This window comes from Molossus molossus, unplaced genomic scaffold (genome assembly GCF_014108415.1).
Source record: "Molossus molossus isolate mMolMol1 unplaced genomic scaffold, mMolMol1.p scaffold_m16_p_14, whole genome shotgun sequence".
Lineage (NCBI taxonomy): Eukaryota > Metazoa > Chordata > Mammalia > Chiroptera > Molossidae > Molossus > Molossus molossus.
In genome coordinates this window covers 89,226,804-89,249,027 of record NW_023425349.1, presented here as the reverse complement: position 1 = coordinate 89,249,027, position 22,224 = coordinate 89,226,804, and the positions used below count along the sequence as shown (strand labels likewise).

The window sequence follows — 22,224 nt, the reverse complement described above, 5'->3', positions numbered from 1 at the left end:
GATTTAGTAGGACCTATAAACACAAAATACATATACAAATATATACCTAGACACATCACAGTAAAACAGTTGAAAACTAAGAACAAAAAAAAATCATAAAAGCCTGAAATACAAAAGACAGATTCCATTCATGGGAGCAAATTATTTTTTTCTGGAGTGAGAATTAGACAGGTTTTATTCAAGCAGAGAAAAAGAAAGAGGTCATGAAGCAGGCGCCACTGTGAAGGAAGCAAAAAGTACGCATCCCTGTGGACACGGGCCAACTCGAGTGAGCTGTGCCCATGGGAGCAAATATTAAACTGACTTCTCACAGAAAGAAGGGAAGCTGACAGTGTAATTCAGTGACTTTTTCAGTGCCTTAAAAAAAACTGAAAAGTTAGGATCCTACACGCATCAAAAATATCCTTCAAAAAGGAAGGTCTATTTGAGACATATCTAGACTAGCAAACATTCAGAGAACTCACTATCAGCAGTCATAGAGCTTGTGGGAGACAAGTGTTCTTCAGGCAGAAATGGAAGATGTTCAGATGAAGGGATGGAATTATAAAAGAAATGAAGGGCAATGAAGAGGGTAAATCTGAAAAGCTACTGACTGCATAAATTAATAGTTTTCAGATAAAATATACAGAGAATTACAACAGTGATATATTAGTGAAAATGAGATAAATGGAGTTTAAGTGCCCAGGAAAATAACCAAATATTAGATTTTGATAGCTCAAAGATGCATGTTTTAAGTAATTTTCAAGTTAAGAGAGAAAAATAATTGTAAAAATTAGCATCCAAAGAAAGAAGAAAAGGCACATAAAACAGTACAATAAACAGAAAGCATTTACTAAGATAAAAGATTTATACCCAACTATGTCCATTATATTGTTAAATGTCGAGACTAAATGTTCCAATTTTAAGAAATAGTATCAGACTAGATTTTTAAAATTCCAACTATATATTGTTAACAGAATTATTTAAAACATAAGCACACAGAAAAACTGAAAACAAAGGGTATAAAAATATACACACTGCACATGCTAACCTAAGAAAAGATAGTGCAGCTACATGAATATTAATAAGAAAACTTGACTTCTAATAACACTTTTGCCTTAAGGAGGAATACAATGATTTTTTTTTTTTTTTATCCTCACCCGAGGACATTTTTCCATTTTTTTGTTCAGATAGAGCGGGAAGGAGAGAGAGAGAGAAACATCGACGTGAAAGGGACACATAGAGTGGCTGACGCTCTAACCGCTGAGCCAAACCAGCCAGGGCTCTAAATTATATTTTTTAACTGGCCAGGGCTCTAAATTATATTTTTTAAGGGGCTTAAAAAAATATCATTGTAGCCCTGGCCAGTTTGGCTCAGCGGTTAGAGCGTCGGCCTTCGGTCCAGAGATACCCGGGTTCGGTTCCCACTAAGGGCATGTACCTCAGTTGCAGTTTGTCCCCGGCCCCGGTTGGGTCGTGCGGGTGGCAGCCACTCGATGTGTCCCTTTCACGTCGATGTTTCTCTCTCTCTCTCTCTCTCTCTCTCTCTCTCTCTCTCCTTCCCCCTCTATCTGAACAAAAAAATTAAAAACTGTCCTCGGGTGAGGATAAAAATTTTATATATATATATATATATATATATATATATATATATAATTTAGAGAGTAAAAGAGAGAACATCGATCGGTTGCCTCCCATCCCACAACCTGGACAAGTGCCCTGACCAGGAACTGAACCAGCAACCTTTCAATGCAGAGGACGACACTCAGCCAACTGAGCCACACTGGCCAGAGAGAATGGGATGTTTTTAAAAAAACAAAACTGATGAGAATGATACACAATTCTAAAGAGGTATGCACCTAATAACCTCAAAATATATACAACAGAAATTACCAGAACCAAGGACAAACAATGCCAATGCAAAATCAGAGTATTAGCCAATTGGTTACATTGGTAACCAATGTAAGCAGTGGACCAAAATGGGGAAAAAGTTTAAGGAAGAATATATAAGAACTTAGCATGATTAGTCAGGTCTAACTGTCAACTTCATCTGCCCTGGCTGGGTACCTCAGTTGGTTAGAGCATTGTCCCCATATGCCAAGATTGTAAGTTTGATCCCCAGTCAGGGCACATACAACAAACAATGAATGAATTAATAAGTGGAACAACACCCTGGCTGGTGTGGCTGCAGTGGCTGGAGCATCATCCCATGCAGCAAAAGGTTGCCAACTCAATCCCTGGTCAGTCAACTAGGGGAGTAACTGATCGATGTTTCTCTCACATCATGTTTCTCTCTCTCTCTCCCCCTCCCCCCCAAAAAATAAGTGGAACAACAAATCCCTCTCTCTCAAATCAACAAATAAAAATTTAAAAAGAAACAACTGCACCCACATTATTTCCAAGCACGCATGGGACATTTACAAAAATTAATCATCTCTTGGGCCTAGAGCTTCAAAAAATTTTATAAACTTTAATTAAACAGTGTTCTGACCACAGTGGAATTTAGAAATAAGTAAAAAACAAACAGGCAGAGAACAGATGACTCTTGCAGCTGTTAACCTAGTCTGTATTTTACTGTGATGGTGAGTACACATTACATACTTGTAAAAACCCACTGACGTACACGCTGAAAGTGAACCCTAATGTACACTATGGTTTTGGGATGATGATGATGTGTCAATGCAGGTTCAATGACTGTAACAAATGTATGATGTGGTGCAGGACATGAGAGGCTGTGCCTCTGTGGGGTCAGAGAGCACAGGAGACTTGTACTTTTTGCTCAGTTTTGCTGAGAACCTAAAGTTGCTCTTCAAGTCTTCAAAAAAAAAAAAAATTTAAGGTTTATCTGTCAGGATAAATTAGTAAGTATAAAATGCTTACAAACAACCCCAGAAATCTTAAGTTGCTTGAAACAAATTCCCACTCCCTTCCCCCACGCTACCCCTCTTCTTTTCTCCACCCTCGTCCTTAAGGCCTCTCTCCCCCCATCCTCTGTTCTGGGCTCACAGCAGACACATAAAAGACCGACACTGCAAGAAGCTCCATCTAGAACCAGGATCACCGGCAGGAGGAAGGAGATGTGACAAATCCCACTATTGCTCCAGTTTGCATGACAAGTTTCTTCTGCTCACATCACTAAGACAAATCACATGGCCACACCTAAATTAGGAGGCAGGAACCAGAGTAAGGTACTACTAAATGTCCACTGGGATGACTAAAACTATAAAAACCAACTATGCCAAGTACTGGTGAGGATGCAGAGCCACCAGAATGCATCACTGTGGCAGAAACAGAAACTCGTATGTCTACTTTGGAAAAGTCTGGTATTGTAGTCTATGAACACTAAACACAGGCGTAATGTGACCAGCAAATCTCCACAACAGAAAAGTGTTCTAGAAACATGTGTCTGAATGTTCACATCAAGTCCAATCTCAAGTCTCACACCAGCCATGAACATGGAAATGAGGCGAGCCCCTTGGACCACTTACCATGGGGAACTTCACCTTCTATGGGAGCTTAAGTGAATGACTCAGCTGCACCGCCAAATCCGTCGCCACCCTTACCCCAGCCCCGTGCCTCCCTTACACAGACTGCTCCTAGCAGGCGAGATGCTAAAGCAGGCCCACTCCTGTAGGGCAAGGGATGCCTCTGACCCAACTTCGGCTGGAGGACTCCTCACTGACTTTGCTTAAACTTTCTCATGGTCCTAAGACTTTTTCCCACCAGACATTCTCTCCATCCCTTCCTCCTGCACATGCATCAGACCTGCAGGGAGCTGGCCTCACTGGTATTTCCTTCAATACAGCTAGCTCTAATCCCAACCTGGCGTCTTTATGTTCTTGGGGGACCTGAACTAATAGTCTCAAACTGGAAACAACCCAATACTCAACATGAGAATGAGTAGCCATGAATAATGCGCGAATAAATCATACATGAACAAACTATAACTGTATGTGACCACATGCATAAAAATTATGATGAAATGAGTGGCAGTTCCCCAGCTGGTGTGCCACAAACCATGGATCTGTCCCTACTTCTGCATTTACACTGTATTTCACAATTTTTTTTAAATTAAAAGAAAATACAAGACTGAAAAGTCAACAGTCCTCAAACCAAAGGTGAATTTGCTATATGAAGTCAAGTTGAAAAGAAGCTATTTGAAGCTAAAGTGTTACTTTTTTTTTTTTTCAAATCTTTATTGTTGGATGTAAAATGTATTACAGATGTTCCACATTTTTCCCCCATTGACCCCCTCCTCCCCACTCCCGCTCCCCTCCCCCCACCTTTTCCCACACTATTGTCCGGTCCATTGGTTATGCATATAAGTTCTTTGGTTTATTTCTTCCCACCCCCCCAACCCCATTCCCTTTGAGGTTTGTCAGTCTAGCAATGAATTTGTGCTTCTTAATCCCTTCACCTTTTTCACCCATTGCCCCAACCCCCCTCCCAACTGGCAACCAACAAAATGTTCTCTGTATCTATGAGAATGTTTTGTTCTACCTGTTCATTTTGTTTGTAGATTCCATTGTTGATAGATATGTATTCATTGCCATTTTGTTTGTTCATACATTTTATCTTTTTCTTCAAAAAGACCCTTCATCATTTCATATAATAATGGTTTGGTAGTGATGAACTCCTTTAACTTTTTCTTGTCTGGGAAAGTTTTTATATGTCCATCAATTCTAAATGACAGCTTTGCAGGATAGAGTAATTTTGGTTGTAGGTTCTTGGTTTTCATCACTCTGAATATTTCTTGCCACTCCCTTCTGGCCTGCAAAGTTTCTTTTGAGAAATCAGCTGACAGCCTAATGGGAACTCCCTTGTAGGTAACTAGCTGCCTTTCTCTTGCTGCTTTTAAGATTCTCTCTTTGTCTTGAACCTTTTGCATTTTGGCACAGAGTCCTCCTGCCCCTTTCTCCATCAGTCCCATGACTTCCATAAATCTAATCAAATATTGTTGTGTAAATATTTAAAGCATAAGTCAGCTACACAAACATCTTAAAACACACATACACATGTGCACGCAAGACAATACACAATTTATTTCTCTTACTAAATGTTGTGTTTTCCATGCAGTATAGTGGATTTTTAAATGGATAGAAAGATCACTTATTTCACCCTGTTAATCCCAACACTCCTACATGTACATATTTGTATATTTATACAAACACATATACAAAATAAATTCCTAGCACCCTGGTCGGTTTGGCTCAGCGGTTAGAGAGTCACGGGTTTGATTCCAGGTCAAGGACACATCCTTGAGTTGCAGGTTTATGATCCCTGTCCCTGGTGGGGTTATGAAGGAGGCAACCAATCGATATGTCTCTCTCACATCAATCTTTCTTTCTCTTCCCTCCCTTCCACTCTCTCTAAAATTCAATGGAAAAATACCCTCAGGTGAGTATTAACATAAATTAATTAATTAATTAAAGGTCATGGTCCTGGCCAGTATGGTTCAATTGGTTGGGTGTCGTCCCATGCACCAAAAGGCTGTTGGTTCCATTCCCACTCAGAGCACATGCCCAGATTTTGGGCTCAATCCCTGGCAGGAGGGTGCGGCAGCCAATCAATGGTCTGCTCTCACATCGATGTTTCTCTCTCTCTTTCCCTCTCCCTCTCCCTTCTTCTGTCTCCAATATAAATAAATAAATTTTAAAAATCAATAAAAAATATATTTTTTAAAGAATGCTCACAAATGTCTTACAGCTGTGGGATAATGCATGAGCTCTGAATGGCCCCAGGGTGAGCAAGCAGGTCTTCATGACAAATCCACTCCAACACTCCACTCCCTAAGTTTACGGATCCTTCCTCTGTGGTACACCAAGGTAGTTCTAGCAGCTCTACTTTGCTTAGCACAGGCCACGTTCTGAGCTGTTTTGGAAGATCAGAGGCCCTTGCCCCTTGAGCTACAACACTGAATTCAGAATCTCTGCTTATGGGCCCATATCAATAAATTCAGTCTAACCCAACTATAATTCCTTCCAGCATTATCCTACATCCTTAAGATCCATTCCCACAACATAGGGCAAACCAGACAATCTTTTGGAAGGCAGCACACCTCCTCATGATTCACAGTTTGCATCTCACCCTTTAGAGTCTGCTGAGACTATCCTAGGAGAGGCCAATTACAGGGTTTTCAGGGAAATGGAGATTAAGTTCCTCAGGCACAAGATGGAAAGGTTGCTTCTATTGGCAAAGACAGTCCAGCAGAATTTAGGGTTTCAAGGTCTCCAGCTCAATTAGAATCTAACCATATGCCCTTAATCCAATTTTCAGGATCCCATTCATTACCAATCAATGTTTTCACTTACAAATTGGGAATTCAATTTACTTTTAGGGCAGACACAGAAACTCCTTTATGTAGAATCTGAGTTGGGAATTTAAAACCCTGAGCTCATTATTTTGCTTTGTAATGTTTTAACTTGGCTAAATCACATTCCCCAGAATTTCCTCTCCCCCTTGTTCCTGGTTTGGGCGGGCCACAAGAAATGTTATTGTGCAGCAGGCAGAAGGTAGAAGCGAAGGGGCACCTCTGTAACCTACACCCACTCATCTTCCCATCCACCTCACTGACTCGAGGCATGGTTGGTTGGGCCTGCACCGGCTGCAACTGCTTGTGCCTTCTCTTCCCTGTGCTCCTCCGCCTCCTGGGCCAAGTGTATGTGGCTAGCTCCATGACAAGGGCTTGTAGGTCACCCACACAACCAAGGTCACAGACAAGAGAAATGACACAGCTTTCAATATGGCCTGCTGTGATCTCCGGCTTGTTCATGTTCTTCCCCACTACATATCCATCTTCTGTTCCCAAATGCCTGCCCTGTGAACTCCAAACACCAGCATCAGGCACGTAGAGAACAGCCTTATTGTATACAGGCTGCTCTATCAGATTCTACACATTGTTAACTCGGATTCCTAATAACCACTGATTGAGAGACAACTGTGCAGACCAGACATAAACACAGCCTCCACCTTCCCTCGGACAATTCTAGTTGCTGTCCAGGAGGTTTGAGCACTCACAGTGCAGGTACTGAGCAAAGTAGTAGAAAACAATTATGGGCAAAAACAGGAAGAGCCTCTGCTTTCATTAAGCTCAGCCTTTTGGGGAAAATAAAAATTCATTAAATTATGTAAACAAACATAGCACTATACATTTGATAAGCACCAGAAAGAACAGCAACGTACATCTCTGATAGGAGGACCTGATTTTCTCCTATTAGAAGGTCAAGAAAAACTTCAGAAAATGGATGGTTGCTATAGCAGGTACACGGGGATTCCCTGGACTATAGTCTTTACCTTTATTGTGCAAACGTACAAACTCACACAAAAAATATCATGAAAAAGCGATGTTTGAGGCAAGCTCTAAAGACTAGGAATAACGAAACAAGGACAGAAAAGCATCCCACAGAGGAAAAGAACAAATGCCACACTCCCTGGTAAAGGAGATGGTGGGCACAGGAAATGGCAGAAGGACAGAGAAAAGCAAGGGGAGCCCTGGCCGGTTTGGCTCAGCGGTTAGAGCGTCGGCCTGCGGCCCAGAGAGACCAGGGTTCGGTTCCCACTAAGGGTATGTACCTCGGTTGCAGTTTTTCCCCGGCCCTGGTTGGGTTGTGAGGGTGGCAACCACTCGATGTGTCCCTTTCACGTCGATGTTTCTCTCTCTCTCTCTCTTTCTCCCACTCTATCTGAACAAAATATCAATTAAAAAAAAAGAAAAGAAAAGCAAGGGGAGATGAAGTGCACAGTGAGTCCGAAGTCCCAGAGGATGAACATGATGTATGCCCTTGAGGCCATGTGATATAGTTCTATCCTTAAAGCAATGGGATGCCACTGCAAGTTTTAAGTAAAAGGGTGACATAATCAGACCTGCCTTCTTAAAATGTAATTTTTGACACTACCAGAATTACAAACATATTGACTTTTTACCCAAAAATCTCACTACCTTAAAGCTATTCCTTCACAAATACAAAACAATATATCCACAAAGTATTCACTGGAGCAATATTTATAACAGCAACAGAATATAAACAACCCAAGTATTCATCGTTAGAAGACAAACTGCAAACACAAAAGAATGGGAAGGAGCTCATAAAGTGATCTCCAGAATATATTAAGCAAAAAGGAGAAAACAAAACAGTGTACACAGAATTCTATATTTTGTTTGAGAAAGGAATCTAAGTAAAAACACATGTATGAGCTTGTATTTGCAAAAATGAAACACTGGAATAATTAACCAAACACTAATAAAAATGGGGCAGGAGGGGGACAGGTACAAAGGACAGGAATGGGAAACTGTGAACAGTAACACAGCTTTAACTTCTAAACCACATAAATGTCTTAAATACTAAAAAAACACATTACAGCCCTGGCCAGTTTAGCTCAGCGGTTAGAGCGTCCGCCTGCGGTCCGGAGAGACCCGAGTTCGGTTCCCGCTGAGGGCATGTACCTCGGTTGCGGTTTGTCCCCGGCCCTGGTTGGTCGTGCGGGTGGCGGCCACTCGATGTGTCCCTTTCACATCGATGTTTCCTTCTCTCTCTCTTCCTCTCTCTCCCTCCCACTCTGTCTGTACAAAAAATGGAAAAATGTCCTCGGATGAGGATTAAAAAAAAAAAGCAAAAAAAAAAAAAAAAAAAACAAACATTACATAAATTAAAGCAATCCTGAGAAGTTAAGGATGTCACACAAATAAATCAAACTAACCATCAAAACAGTAACATAATCAGAGGAAAAATATTTTTAAGTGATTTTATAATTCAGAATGTCAACTGTACATCCTTATATGGATAAATTTTAAAAACAAAGATAACTGCAATAAAATATAAACCTACAATCATTTTATTAGTATTTACAAACTACTATATTTACATTGTAGAAAAAAGAAAAGTACACAATATTGCTAGAAACGCATATTTTCAATGGTATGAATTTGAAATGTCCATATAAAATCAAATTTTATATATCCCAAGTCTGTTCAATAAAAACAGGGGCATCCCAGTAGCAACCGGGAGGCAAACACCAAGTTTTGATATCTCAATTCCACTCCAGATAAAAGGGGTTAAATTAATCGGCTGACAGCACTTTATCTGCTCAGTGTTTCTGGTTGTGTTGAGTGTATTTGAGAGACTGATGTGACAATACAGTGACATCTTCCCCTCTGAAAAAATTTTAAAAAAGCCCTGGCCGGTTTGGCTCAGCGGTTAGAGCGTCGGCCTGCGGTCCGGAGAGACCCGGGTTCGGTTCCCGCTAAGGGCACGAACCTTGGTTGCAGTTTGTCCCCAGCCCTGGTTGGGTCGTGTGGGTGGCAACCACTCGATGTGTCGCTTTCACGTCGATGTTTCTCTCTCTCTCTCTCCCTCTCACTCTATCTGAACAAAATATCGAAAAATGTCCTCGGGTGAGGAAAAAAAAAAAAAATTTAAAAAAAAAAGAACCAGCTAACAGGTAATGGGCAGGAAAAACACAAAATGTGCCTCAGACACCTTGTGTCAGAAGCAAGAAACAGTTTAAAGATTAATGGAGTTGGCCCTTACCTGGTAGCTCAGATTGTTAGAGCATTGTCCCAATATGCCAAGGCTGTGAGTTCAATTCCCAGCCAGGGTACATGCCCAGGTTGCAGGCTCCATCCCCAGTAGGGGGCGTACAGGAGGCAGCCGATCAATGTTTCTCTCTCACATCGATGTTTCTATCCATCTCTCCCTTCCTTACTCTCTAAAAACTCAATAAAAACATTATTTTTAAAAAAAGAATCAACCAATTAATGCATAAATAAGTGGAACAACAAATCAATGTCTCTCTCTCTCTCTCAAAATCAATAAATTAAAATAAAAAAGATTAATGGCGTTGCATCCAAGGTAAGCAAACTACCTTGAAAGGACACCACCACACCCAAGTTAAAACAAACTGAAGAAAAAAAGAGGATGACTACTTGATTAAAAGCACTGAATACACAAAACACCACGGGCCACATGATACTCACGAGAAAAAGCAAAAAAAAAAAGAAAGAAACTCACAACCAATTAACCTATGCACAGTAAAAATGACATTGTTATCACTTCTGTCAGAACCTAAAAAACTCAAGCTAGGAATATGAATTCAGATACATGATGAGTTAATATACAGATAATATACAGATCATATACATGTCTATACACGTCTACAACATACAGATCATTTACAAATATACAGATCATTTGAAGACAGATCCAAAAATTAAACCTAGGTTAGAAGGATATAACTATAAGCAAAGTGATCAAATTACTCTAAAGAAATATAATCTAATTTTTTTAAAAAGTTGTTTTGCCTTTTAAAGACATTACTACAATCTGAAAACATCTAAAATGGAATAAAATGCTTTACTAGTCTTTTCATTTATTCTCTCATCATCTGGATAAAATCATACCCATATTTATGCAACATCTGGATAAAGTAATACCCCCAAAAGTCAACACATTAGACATGCTAGTGACTCCAGACCAATTCTTCCTTCCTCAAATGACTTCCCCCGCCTTCCCCAATAGGCCAGACTCTGGAGATGAGAGCCTACAGTGGCAGAAAGACCTCCAATCTACCTTCATGCTGTTCAATGTCTGCCAATGGCTTCCCTCACCTAGAGAATAAACACCAACTGCCTCAATTTGATATGTAGAATTATTTAAAATATGGCCCCAAATTCATCCCTAAAAAACTGGCCAGGCCAAACTGGAGGTGGCATCAGCAGTGTGAACATCATCATGATCAATACCCACAGGGGACTTACTACATCCAGGAGCCACTCTATCGAAACATACACTTGAGGTAGGTGTCCTCATCCCATTCTATAAACAAACATAATATACCCCAGAGTAAAAGATAACCAGGGCCATGTTTTGGCTGGGATTCAATTCTAGGATGGTTTCAAACACTTTTTCATGCCTCTGCCCCTGCTATCCCTCCATCTAGACTTGCATCTTCTCCTACTCTATATTCTGCTGGAGCATCACCTTCTCTTCCCAGATACCCTCTGCATAGAATTTCCTCATTATATACATGTGTATCTTCCCTACACACTATAGGGTCTCTAAGTGCACATCTTTATTATGGCATACATGACTTGTTCTAGAAAAGACTTGTGGCGCCCTGCTGGGTTTCTCGGTGGTTAGAGCATCAACCCGCAGACCAGGGAGACCCGGGTTCGGTTCCCATTAAGGGCATGTACCTCAGTTGCAGTTTGTCCCCAGCCCGTTGGGGTTGTGGGCAGCAACCAGTCAGTCGATGTGTCTCACATCGATGTTTCTCTCTTTCTCTTCCTCCTGCTCTATCTGAAGATAAATGCAAAAATGTCCTCAGGTGAGGATTTAAAAAAAAAAAAAAAAAGACTTATGGCAATTTTAGGACTGTAAAGTAAGCACCTAATAAAGATTTAATTAAATATTATATTGAATACTGGGCACAACTAAGAACCTGTTTACTTTAACATGAAAAAAAAAAAAAAATGCTACCTACTACAACAAAGTTCAACTGAAAAGTCTGGCCAGTGTGGCTCATAGGTTAAGCATCATCCTGCACACCTAAGGGTCATCAGTTCCATTCCCAGTCAAGGTGCGGGTGCATAAGGGAGGCAACCAATCAGTGTTTCCTGCCCTCTCTCTAAAATCAATAAAAACGTATTTAAAAAATAAATAATAAAAAGTTCAAAAGAAGGAAGGGGAAAAAAAGTCAACAATGTCTGGCATCAGCAGCTTTTTTTTCAGGAATTATACTGGGAACTCTATAGTCTATTTAATTTAATTCTCGTAATAGCCTTATATGATAGGTTTCATCTCAGTTTACAGATGAGGAATCAGAAGTTTAAAAAGATACATGAGCCCTGGCTGAGCAGCTCAGTTGGTTAGAGCATCGTCCCGATACACAAAAGCTGAAGGTTTGATCCCCAGTCAGGGCACATACAAGAAGTAACCAATGAATGCATAAGTAAGTGGAACAACAAATCTCTCTCTCCCTCAAAATCAATAAGTAAAAAATTAAAAATTAAAAATAAAAAGGCTATGTGATGAATCAGTTATGTGGCTTTGGACTAGTGGGGCTGGATTTCAATCCGACTCTTCTGAGTCAAAAGGCCATTCTATCTCCATGTTTAACTCCAAAGCTCATCTCCTTTTCACAATACCACAATGTCTTCCAAAATGAACAAAATACTTAGACAAAATAGTTGATTCCTCTCTTCCAATTTATATTTATTCAAAGAAAGAAGAAAAAATACATTTAAGCATCTAATAAACATAAGGAAGTATTTACATGGATATATTAACTACTCTTTCTCAGCAGTTAATTAAGATGCTAACAGCTAAGCCAAAGAAATACCCAACAGCATCATTTATTTATTTAATTTTTTATCCTCACCCGAGGACATTTTTCGATATTTTGTTCAGATAGAGTGTGGGGGGGGGGGGGAGAAACATCGATGTGAAAGGGACACATCGAGTGGTTGCCACCCACATGACCCAACCAGGGCCGGGAACAAACTGCAACCGAGGTACATGCCATTAGCAGGAACTGAACCCAGGTCTCTCCAGACTGGAGGCCAACACTCTAACCTCTAAGCCAAACGGGCCAGGGCTATTTTTAAATCTCTAAATAACCCACTTAGTAACTTCAGAAACAAAGTATCTTTTTTGTGTATTTCTAACATAGGAGCAGGGAAAAAAATGTTAACAATTAAGGAATGCAGCCAGAAGTTGTAACTGTGCAGTCAGGTAAGTTATCAAGTATTGAAAACACTGTAATTACGTTTCTGGTATTTAAGACTTCAAGTTAATAACTCACACAATTTCTCATCAGTACAGTAAGAGCCAAATCTGATGCAAAAGCACACACAAAGCACATCAACCTCCCAGCCCAGTTCACAAAGGAGAGGTAACATTATCTAAGATACACTGTAAGGACCTCATGACCAACATTGCCTAGATTTTATGGGTGTTAAGACATTACACTAAGAACAGAACAAAAAGAGACCTAGGGGCAAATATGAAAAATACTACTATGTCTAAAATAATACTAATACACTATGTCTCACAGCCCAAATGTAAAAATGTGAATTGTGAGCCTCAAAGAAAAGGAATAGCATTGTTTCCCAAACTTAGGTGACCACGGAACCCTTTGTCTATCTGAAAGGGGTGGGAGAGAATAATAGAATAGAGAACTAATCATAATGGGGTGCTGGCCATAGTACATAGTAATAAGAAATATTGAATATCCTTGCTCTGTTGTTAATCATGATTGCTTTGTTGTGATCAAAGAAAGCCCATTCTGACCTGGCTGGAAGCGGTACACCCTGGGATTTTACCTCAGAAATGCTGTCCCTTCTACCAAAAAACTGCCCCCCAAACCTCCACCCCATCATGGAAGACTAACCATCTTGGAGTCTTAGAGGTGGTGCAGTGAGACAGCCAACATTCCCCAGCTTCCATTACTTCCCCATGCCCATAATCTGTAACTGTTTTACCCACTGATAATTCCCTTTTGCCTACTTCCCCATGTAATATCCAATATAAGCAACTGGCTAAGGTGGGAATAGAGAGCAGAGTTTTGCAGGGTGACCTGGCTGCTCTCCCACACTGCCAGCAATATTGGAATAAATGCTCATATACATTCAACCTTGTCTCTGCCTAACTGGCTCAAGTAGTGACAGGCAGCCTGTACCCATTTGTTGTCTTGTTTAATATCCTGTACCATCTCTTAGAACTATAGATGCTCCTAGACTTACAATGTGGTTATATCCCAATGAACCCATCATAAGTTGGAAATATCGTAAATCGAAGAGATATTTAATACACCTAACCTACCAAACATCATGGCTTAGTCTACCCTCCCTTAAAAGTGCTAAGAACATTTACATTAACCTACAGTAGGGCAATTATCTTGAGTTTCACCTCAAGAGTAACTGCCTTCCTCTCTCATCAGAAACAGGTAAACAGATGGCCATTTTATAGACATAATGGAATGCAAAAACCCAAAACAATGGCCCCAAAACACCGGCAACAAGTTCACTGTAGAGTGTTGGTTGTGATCACGTGCCTGACTGGAAGCTGAGGCTCACAAGAGAGAGTACTACACAGCCTATCACTAGCCCAGGAACAAATCAAAATTCAAAACTCGAAGTCCACTTTTATTGAACACATCATTGTAAAGTCAAAAAATCATAAATTGGGAACCATCTGTACAGTGCCACAAAGAATTCACTTTAAGTTTCAGATATTCCAAAACTAAGTAAATACTCTTACTGTGTTCTGAACTGGTCATTAAAGGTACCATTAGAAATATTACTGGCGAAATTCCGCGAATCATCAAGTATTTAAAAAAAAAAGATATAACTGAAGACCCTTTTTCCTTATCCATTTTACAGCATTTTAACAGTAACTGTATTTCCCTACTCAAATGATTAGAAATAAGGAAATTCTATTTTATTCCTCACAAGAAATCGATGCTTTCTACTGATAATTTGACACATATTGTGCAACGTTTACGTGTATTATCAAGTCTGATATTAACCAAGGCTGAGGGAAGGGAGTTGGGAGAAGGTTCATTTCATCTGAAATTTCCCGACCCATAACCACCTCTAAGAATGTTCACAAACTCAATCTGCACTAGTAATCCCCCAGGATACGTTTAACGTTCACTTCCTAACAAAGCTATGTAGAAAGCAATTACTGTAGTGTCTCTTTCTGACTGCAAAGGCCCTTCCAGAAAATTCCAATAGAACTTATATAGGTATTCCCAGTTTTGTAGGTATGTCGTCTACTGCAGAAGTCATGTCACACAGTGGTCCTTGAAAACTTAAATGTATCTCGAGTTGCTTTGTGATGTAGAGCTGAAATCGCCTAATAATCCGCACTTGCCACTTGAACGTGCAGGAAAAACCCTCTGCAAAACCCGGTATCCCAACCCACAAATCAAAGAAAGCAAATAAACACAAAACAACTGCTTAAACATATCTGGGATGCCTATTTCGAGGCATATACTGCGGAGACCGTCGCTAAGATCCAGTGTAGTTATAAAGGGGGGGGGTCGCACCCAAGTGGAGAGGCAGGCAGAACCGAACCCCAAGCACTGCGCAGTTTCCACGTCGTGAGATTCATCTCCACAAACGCTGCGGAAAGCGCTCAAGGTCATCGTGAGGAAGAGTGTGTTAGTGTGTGTGTAACTGCACACACCTCGCCACCCTCCCGTCCCGCGCAAGGCGCCCAGGGCGCAGGGTGCTGCGCGAAAATTGGGGCGGTGGGCGTCATGGGAAACCCCGAGAAGCCTCCCTCCCCGCCAAGCCCACCGCCGAGACGGGAGGGAAGCGACCAGCCACAGGGTACCACCCGGAGAGCCTCCTCCCCTCCCCTCTCCTCCCCGGGGTCCCAACCCGGTCCAAGCGTCGCAAGGGATTCCCGCACTGCCTCGCCCCGTACTCCATGGACCGGTCCCCTCCCCTCCCCTCCTCCGGACCCCTCCCCCTCCCTCCCGCCCGCCCGCCTCCCCAAGACCCGTGGGACTCGAACCTTACCCCCTCCCTTTGGCCCCTCCCCCGCTTGGGGGTCCCATTCCCCCTTCTCCGGCCCAGCCCGCGTTATGCAACTCACCCCACCCGCCCCCGCCGGCGCATCGCCTCCCCTCCCCAGGCCGCGCCGCCCGCCCGGGGCCGCGGCGTCCGGAACAAAGCACGCGGTGCGGCCGGGCCAGGGGCGGCGGCCATGTTGGCGGGGGCGGTGAACAAAGGCGAACGGCCGGGGGCCCCCACCCGCGGCCCGGCCGGCAGGGGGCGCTGTGCAGACGCCGCCCGCCGCCCGGACAATGCGCCGTAGCCCGCCGCTCCCCGGGCGCCGCCGCCCCTTAACGAGCCCGCCGCGCCCCAGTCGCGACGCCCGCTCTCTAAGGGCACACGGGCCTCACCTGTCGGCCACCGAGGCCACTGTCCTCAGTCCGCGGGCCCCGTCGTCCCGAGCCGTGCTCCCGCCCTGGCCCGACCGAGCCAGACGGCGCCGCCCCGCCCCCGCTCCGCCGCCGCCGCCGCCGCCGCCGCCGCCGCCGCCGCCCGCCCCCGGCCGCACGACGCACGCGCACTGCGTCCGCAGACTGCGCCGGCCGCGCCGCCCGGCCTCGGCCCGACGGTCCGCACTGCGCAGGCGCTGCATGCGGTGGGCGGGGCCTGGAGCTGCTCACCTGGCGGCTGGGTAGGCGGGGCGTGACGGAGCACTGCAGAACCTGGCGGGAGGGCGGGGCCTGGAGGGCGGTTGACCGGCCGTATTGTGCAGCGGAGCCGGAGCTGCTCACCTGGCGGGGTGGCGGGGCGGGGCTTGGGTGGCGGGACTTGATATAGTGGCGCGTGGGCCGGGCGGTGGGACGGAGTCAAGGTTCGCTCTCACTAGGCGGCGCGGGGGCGCTGGGTCCCAGGTGCTCGTCGGGAAGGGGCGGTATTAGGGGCGCGGAAGCCCAAAAGCCCAGTGGGCGCTAGTGACAACGGAAGTAAGCCTTCAGGGAAGTACCGTTTTCTCTCGGTGTGATACCTTAAACGGAATGACCAGCTCTCCTTGTTCTTCGATTAGAGTAGCAAGTCCTGCGGCGCACACGCGGCCGGTCCGATGGGGCCGGACACGGTGGACAAGGGCGTCCGCGGGCTGAGCTGTGTTCCCCACCGACGGCTCCCCTCGCGGACCCCTCTGCCGCCCTGCACACCCGTGCCCGGGCCGCGTCCTCTGACCTGCCCTACCTGGAGTACGGGGGTAAGGGAGGCCTCTGCAAGACCTGACATCCCGGCCTTGCCCGGCCCCTACCGCAAACGGGAGTACTCGCCCGATTCTCCTGAGATCAGGAGCCAGCCTTGCCCACGTCCACTGGTGACCTTGTTGGAATTGATTTCAGCCAAGGCGCGCTTTAAGCGTTAGGGTAGGTGTCTACAGGAGGAGGAGGAGGGAGAGGAAGGAACAGTTTTGACTACTACGGAGTTGAGTGTGGGACCTAGAGGCTGAATCCCGGTCTGAACCCTACCCTGCCCGGTGCTCACCCTCCCCCCGGCCTTTGGCTCTCCTCCACCCCCCCACCCCCCCACCAGCGGGTGTCTTCGAGCCATTCCCAGGGCAGACGCAGTTCCTCGAGTGCGAAAGCACAGCCAGCCACCTGGTGATAAACGGCCTCCTAGAGTGTTGTCTGGTTAAATGACAGGACTTATTATTGGAAAGCACTCTGTACACTCTAACCTGCAGCTCACTTGTTAGTTAGCAATGCTCTTGGGATTTCACTGTCACCTTTTCTTCCAAATAAGATAGGTAGGTGCCTGCTCTAACTAACCAAGTGCTCATCTCAGATGACGCCTTGGCAGGCGCAGGGAGTTCACAGGCCAACTAGAGGACCAGTTTAGGTACAGGCGTATAAAAGTGAATCTCCTACTTAACAGGAAAGCATTGGGAAATTGTTACTTTCGTTTGTGGGTTTAATGTTGATGGCCCAGACAGTAGTGGAGCATTTCAGGAACAAGAATGGTGCCAGGAGTCAGCTGGTTGGAACACTTAACTGGCTCCCTAGGTTTTTCCACCTGTCCACTATTGACATTTGGGGTCAGATAATACTTTTTCAAGGGGGATGTTTGACAGCATCGCTGGCCTCTTCCGACTTAGATGCAGTAGTACACCCACTCCCCTAACAGTTTCACAACCAAAAATGTCTCCAGGCAAAGCCAAATATGCCCTCACCCCCAAGAACCCCTGCTATGAATGTTACCTCTAGTACTGGTCACTGGAGCTATCTAGGACAGGGAACTCAGCCGGCCTTTTGTTTGAAAGGGCCACACTCCCCAGGAGGCAACCACCATTCCTGCTAGAAGTATCTGAGCTACCCTCTGAAGCCTTACTCAGCATGCTGAATGTCAAAAATGGGTTTTTACATCCCCCATGTATATCTGCCAAAGTATGTTTAAAAGAAGTCTAGTCGCCCTGGCCGGTTTGGCTCAGCAGTTGGAGCATTGGCTGCGGACCAGAGAGTCCCGGGTTCGGGTCCTGCTAGGGGCACATACCAAAAAATAATAATAAGTCTAGTCACGGGGGGGAAATCAGACAAATCCAGATTGAGAGACATTCTGCAAAATAGTTCCACCAAACTCTTCGGAAAATCAGTATCAAGGAAAACAGAAAAATTAGAGAATCTCTCCATGGCAGACCACCAGCAAATCATCCCATAATCCTTGATCCTACACCTTGAAGGAAAGAAACTATGAAGGAGTTGGAGGACAATTGAGAAACTTTGTGTCAGGAACACATTTTAGAGAGCATTATTGAATCATTAAATGCTTCAGTGTTATGGCTGTTTATGAGAATGCCTTGTTATTAGAAGTGTATGCTGGATTATTTAGAGTCAAGGGTTCTCATGGCTACACCTTACTTTCAGATGGCTCAGAAACATGTATTTTATATAGATGTAAAGCAAAATGTTAAAAATTGAATCTAGGTGATGGGTATATGTGTGTTCATTGTGCAGTTTCTTTACAACTTTTCTGAAAAATTAATTTTTTAAAAAAATAAGCTGTAAAAGTGGCATCCAGGTTATTTTTTAGTTTCTAAAATGCTAAGTAAGCCACCTTGCTCAGCTTCCCAAGCTGCCCCTGCTTCCAACTTACTAACCAAGTATTTCCAGAAACAAATATATAGTTAATTTCTTTATAGTTTCTTAACCACATTAGGTCAGAAGAGCCTACCTCTATTTTCCTCCTGCAGGAACTTTATTGCTGGCAAATATAAATTGGATTGTTAAAAGTTTACCTATGATAGGGCCTATGTCTCTTTTTTTTTTTTTATTGATTTTAGAGAGAAAGAAAGGAAGAGGGAGAGATAGAAATATCAATGAGAGAGAACATCCATTGGCCGCCTTCTGCATGCCCCCCACCCCCTGGGGATTTGGCCCACAACCTGGGCATGTGCCCTGACCTGGAATTGAACCAGTGACCTCTCAGTGCATGGGTAGACACTCAACCACTGAACCACACTGGCTGGGCTGGGTCCTGGGTTCTTACTTGGGGTTACAGGAATTTCTGTCCCAGAAACTAATACATTTATTAACCTCAAAATAGAAGGCTGAAGTGAGAAGCAACAAGCATTTACTTGAGATCCAAAAAAAAAAGCTATTGGGGAAGCACTGATTGAGGCAGAAATCCAAATAGTGTTCTGATTGGGAGGTGAAGGCAAAGGGATATTTGAGAAAGGGAAAAGGAACAATTACATCAGTGAAGTGGAATAATCATATCAATAGAAAGAAGGAATTTTCTGTAAATGCAGATAAGCTAATGTAGTGATGATAATTCTAAAGAATGCTTTTAATTCTGTCTGGTCGCCATCCAGTTCCATAGCTGCTTTCTTATCTTTGCAAACAGTTGTTTGGGATACAGTGTTGCTTTAGGCCCAGTCCAAAGGTTATTTTGCCTTGTTTTAACATTCCAAAGATTTGAGGCACAAGGCTAAAAAGGCAGTTCCTCTAGATTGGCAGATCCAACTCCATTTTAAAGTGGCTCCATCTCTTAACATTTTTACACATTTGCAATGTGGGAGTGGGGCAAACCCACAGTGAACCTTGGAATATGTACCCCACTGACATTGACGTGATACTTGGAAAACAACCCTTTTCAAATTAGTTATATTTATTAAAGGATTATTCAGTTATTCAGTGTAGCAAAAAGTATTCAGTATATATACCTCACACACAGGGATAATTCTTTGTATTAGCTTAACCTCTAGGAGGGTGAGCTTGACGGGCCACCTGTCACCTTGTAGATAAGGATGCTCTTTCCTCAGTGACTGCCTGGGTCATCCCCCAATTGGTCCTGTGGACAAAAAGGGACCATATACTAAACTTGACAAGCTCAGGGAAGGTCTGCAAACTCAGAGACCTAAAGCAATCAAATAAGATGGTCTAAAATTAAAACTTTTAAATTAAAAGCAGTTCATGGCAGGTGGTTATGTCCTAAGGCAGTCTTTTTTCGTAACAAAAGTCTGTGTTTACCTTAATTTTTGAGCCTGTCTGTTGTGTTTTTGTCAACGTAATTTCCTTTTTCCAGACCCCTCAAAACGTAGCCACCTATCTTCAGACCATAAATCCCCTCATTGTTATTATTATCATGTTAATTGTTGACTGTTAACTGTCCTGTATTCACTTGTGTAAAAGAAGTATGTATCTATCATTTTACTTTGTATCCAATCTTGTAGGTTTGCCCCACCACCACCACATTGCTTTTTCCTGCCTCCCTAATCTGTCACCAGTGGATTTATTGTAACCCATTTACGGCTCCTAATTTGATTGTAATGTATAAACTACGGTGTATAACTGCCATTCTAGAAAGCATTTTCCTCATCTGGGGAGGTTTGGCTTTCCAGCAATCGTCGTCAGTTTGGCTCAAATAAATTCATAAAAATTCTCTACAGGTTTGAATGTTAGTTTCTTATATTGACAATCCTATGGCCTAGCCCCAGGCAGTGGGGTCAAGTCATTGAACTGGGAGTGCTCAGGGGTCTCACACGTGGAACATGTTGGCCTCGTGAGGATTGGGGTTCCTGCTGGTGGGGAGGAACAAACTTTCCTCCACCCTCCGGGTTCTTCTGGCTGGTCTAGTAATCAAATAGACTTGAGACAGATTAGCAATAAAAAAAAAAAATAACCAAATTTAATATGTACATATGTATAGGAACCCCACATACATGACAGAGTCAGAGACCACACATGCAGGAGAGGTTCAGAGGTAGAAAGGGAGATTGCACCCTGACCGGTTCGGCTTAGCGAAGAGCATCTGCCCAAGGACCGAAGGGTCGCAGGTTTGATCCCTGGCCCCAGGAGGCAACCAATGATTGTGTCTCTCTCTCTTTCGCCCTCCTTCCCTTCCACTCTTATCTAAAAGTCAAAGGAAAAATATCCTCGGGTGAAGATTAACAAACAAATAAAGGGGCCAATCGATGTTCTCATTGATGTTTCTATCTCTCTCCCTCTCCCTTCCTCTCTCTCTAAAATCAATAAAGAAAAAAATTAAAAATAAATAAAAATAAAAGGTTATTGATAAGCAGAGCAGATGTTTAGTAAATATAAGTTTACCCTGCTGTATAGGTGGGTCCAAAGGTTACTGATAATAGTCTCTTACTGTGGGCAAGGCCCCTAGTACAAGTTCTTCTAGGTAGTTAAGGGCGGGGGGAGCAGAAGTTTCTCTGGAGCCTGACGCTAAAATTGCCTTTAGCTCAAGACAATCTGTATACCACAGAGGCTCATCTTGGGGTGACTCAGTCTGAACTCTCATACTGGCTCTCCGACTCCCACCCATGGGTCCAGGGTTGTGGCTACACTGGTCAGGCAGTCCTCACGCGGGAATCCTGAGAAGATGGTGGGCACAGGAAGACGGGCAGCTCTTCGGTGGTCCTGACCAGGCACTGGGCCAGATCTCTGAGAACCACGCTGATACAGGTCCAGAGCCAAGGTGACCAGAGCCTCCCTGGATGGACAGCAGTGGGACCAAAATGGGGAGAAAGGAGTAAGGAGAGTTCCAGAAGGGCAGAGGCAGAGTCAGCTGTGCCTGGAACCCCTCCAGGTAGTCCCCCACTCTGGGCTATAGGAGTAGAAATGGGTGAGAGTGGATTCTCCCAGCCTCTCTTTACCCTCCATCATATTATCTCCTCTTATCACCCTCCCAGAGGGCAGAGCCTTGGATTCCTTTCCCGCTGTGTCTCCACTCCTGGACTGGAGCCTGGGGAGAGAAGAGGTTCATTAACAGCTCTGCTGAGTGGTCATTACCAAGGCTTTAGAGCGCAGTTTCTCATTTGCTGTGGACATGACCACAAAATATTTTCCAATTGGATTTTCTTTCTGCTACATTGGTAGCCTTCAGACTATTGGGAACATTTTCTGAACCCTTATTTTCATTGTCTAGATGAGCACTGTCCAATATAAATATAACACAAGCTATCTGTGATTTTGTAATAGCCATTGGTAATCCGTGAGATTTCACATAGCTGCCTTAGCTCTCTGGAGTCTTGCGAATGTCCTCTGTCTAGCTAATCCTTCTAGGTTGCTAGTGACCAGATAGTTTGTGATCACATGATCATCTCTATTCCTGTTATAGAGGACTGACTGACGTGACAACTGGGTTGAGCAAAAAAAAAAAAAGGGGATTAAAGAGTCAAACTCCGGAGAAACTAAGGCAGTGTGTGGAAGAACTCAGAACATGTGAAATTCTTTAAATAAAAATGTCTTAACTTTAAATAATTG

The 22,224-nt window shown here is 43.7% G+C and overlaps 1 protein-coding gene and 1 non-coding gene across 2 annotated transcripts in view; one reads left to right on the top strand and one right to left on the bottom strand.

The window, feature by feature from the left end:
- Positions 1 to 15,958, bottom strand: part of SPIN1 (spindlin 1) — an 87,947-nt gene extending 71,989 nt beyond the window's left edge. The window contains exon 1 of the mRNA XM_036261365.1: positions 15,889 to 15,958. The gene's annotated coding sequence lies outside the window, so the exon portion shown is untranslated. The remainder of the gene's footprint in view (positions 1 to 15,888) is intronic.
- A 5,782-nt stretch (positions 15,959 to 21,740) lies between these two features.
- LOC118630361 lies at positions 21,741 to 21,860 on the top strand. Its single transcript, XR_004959601.1, has one exon. It is a non-coding gene; the product is annotated as a small nucleolar RNA SNORA32 (small nucleolar RNA).
- Positions 21,861 to 22,224: the final 364 nt, after the last annotated feature.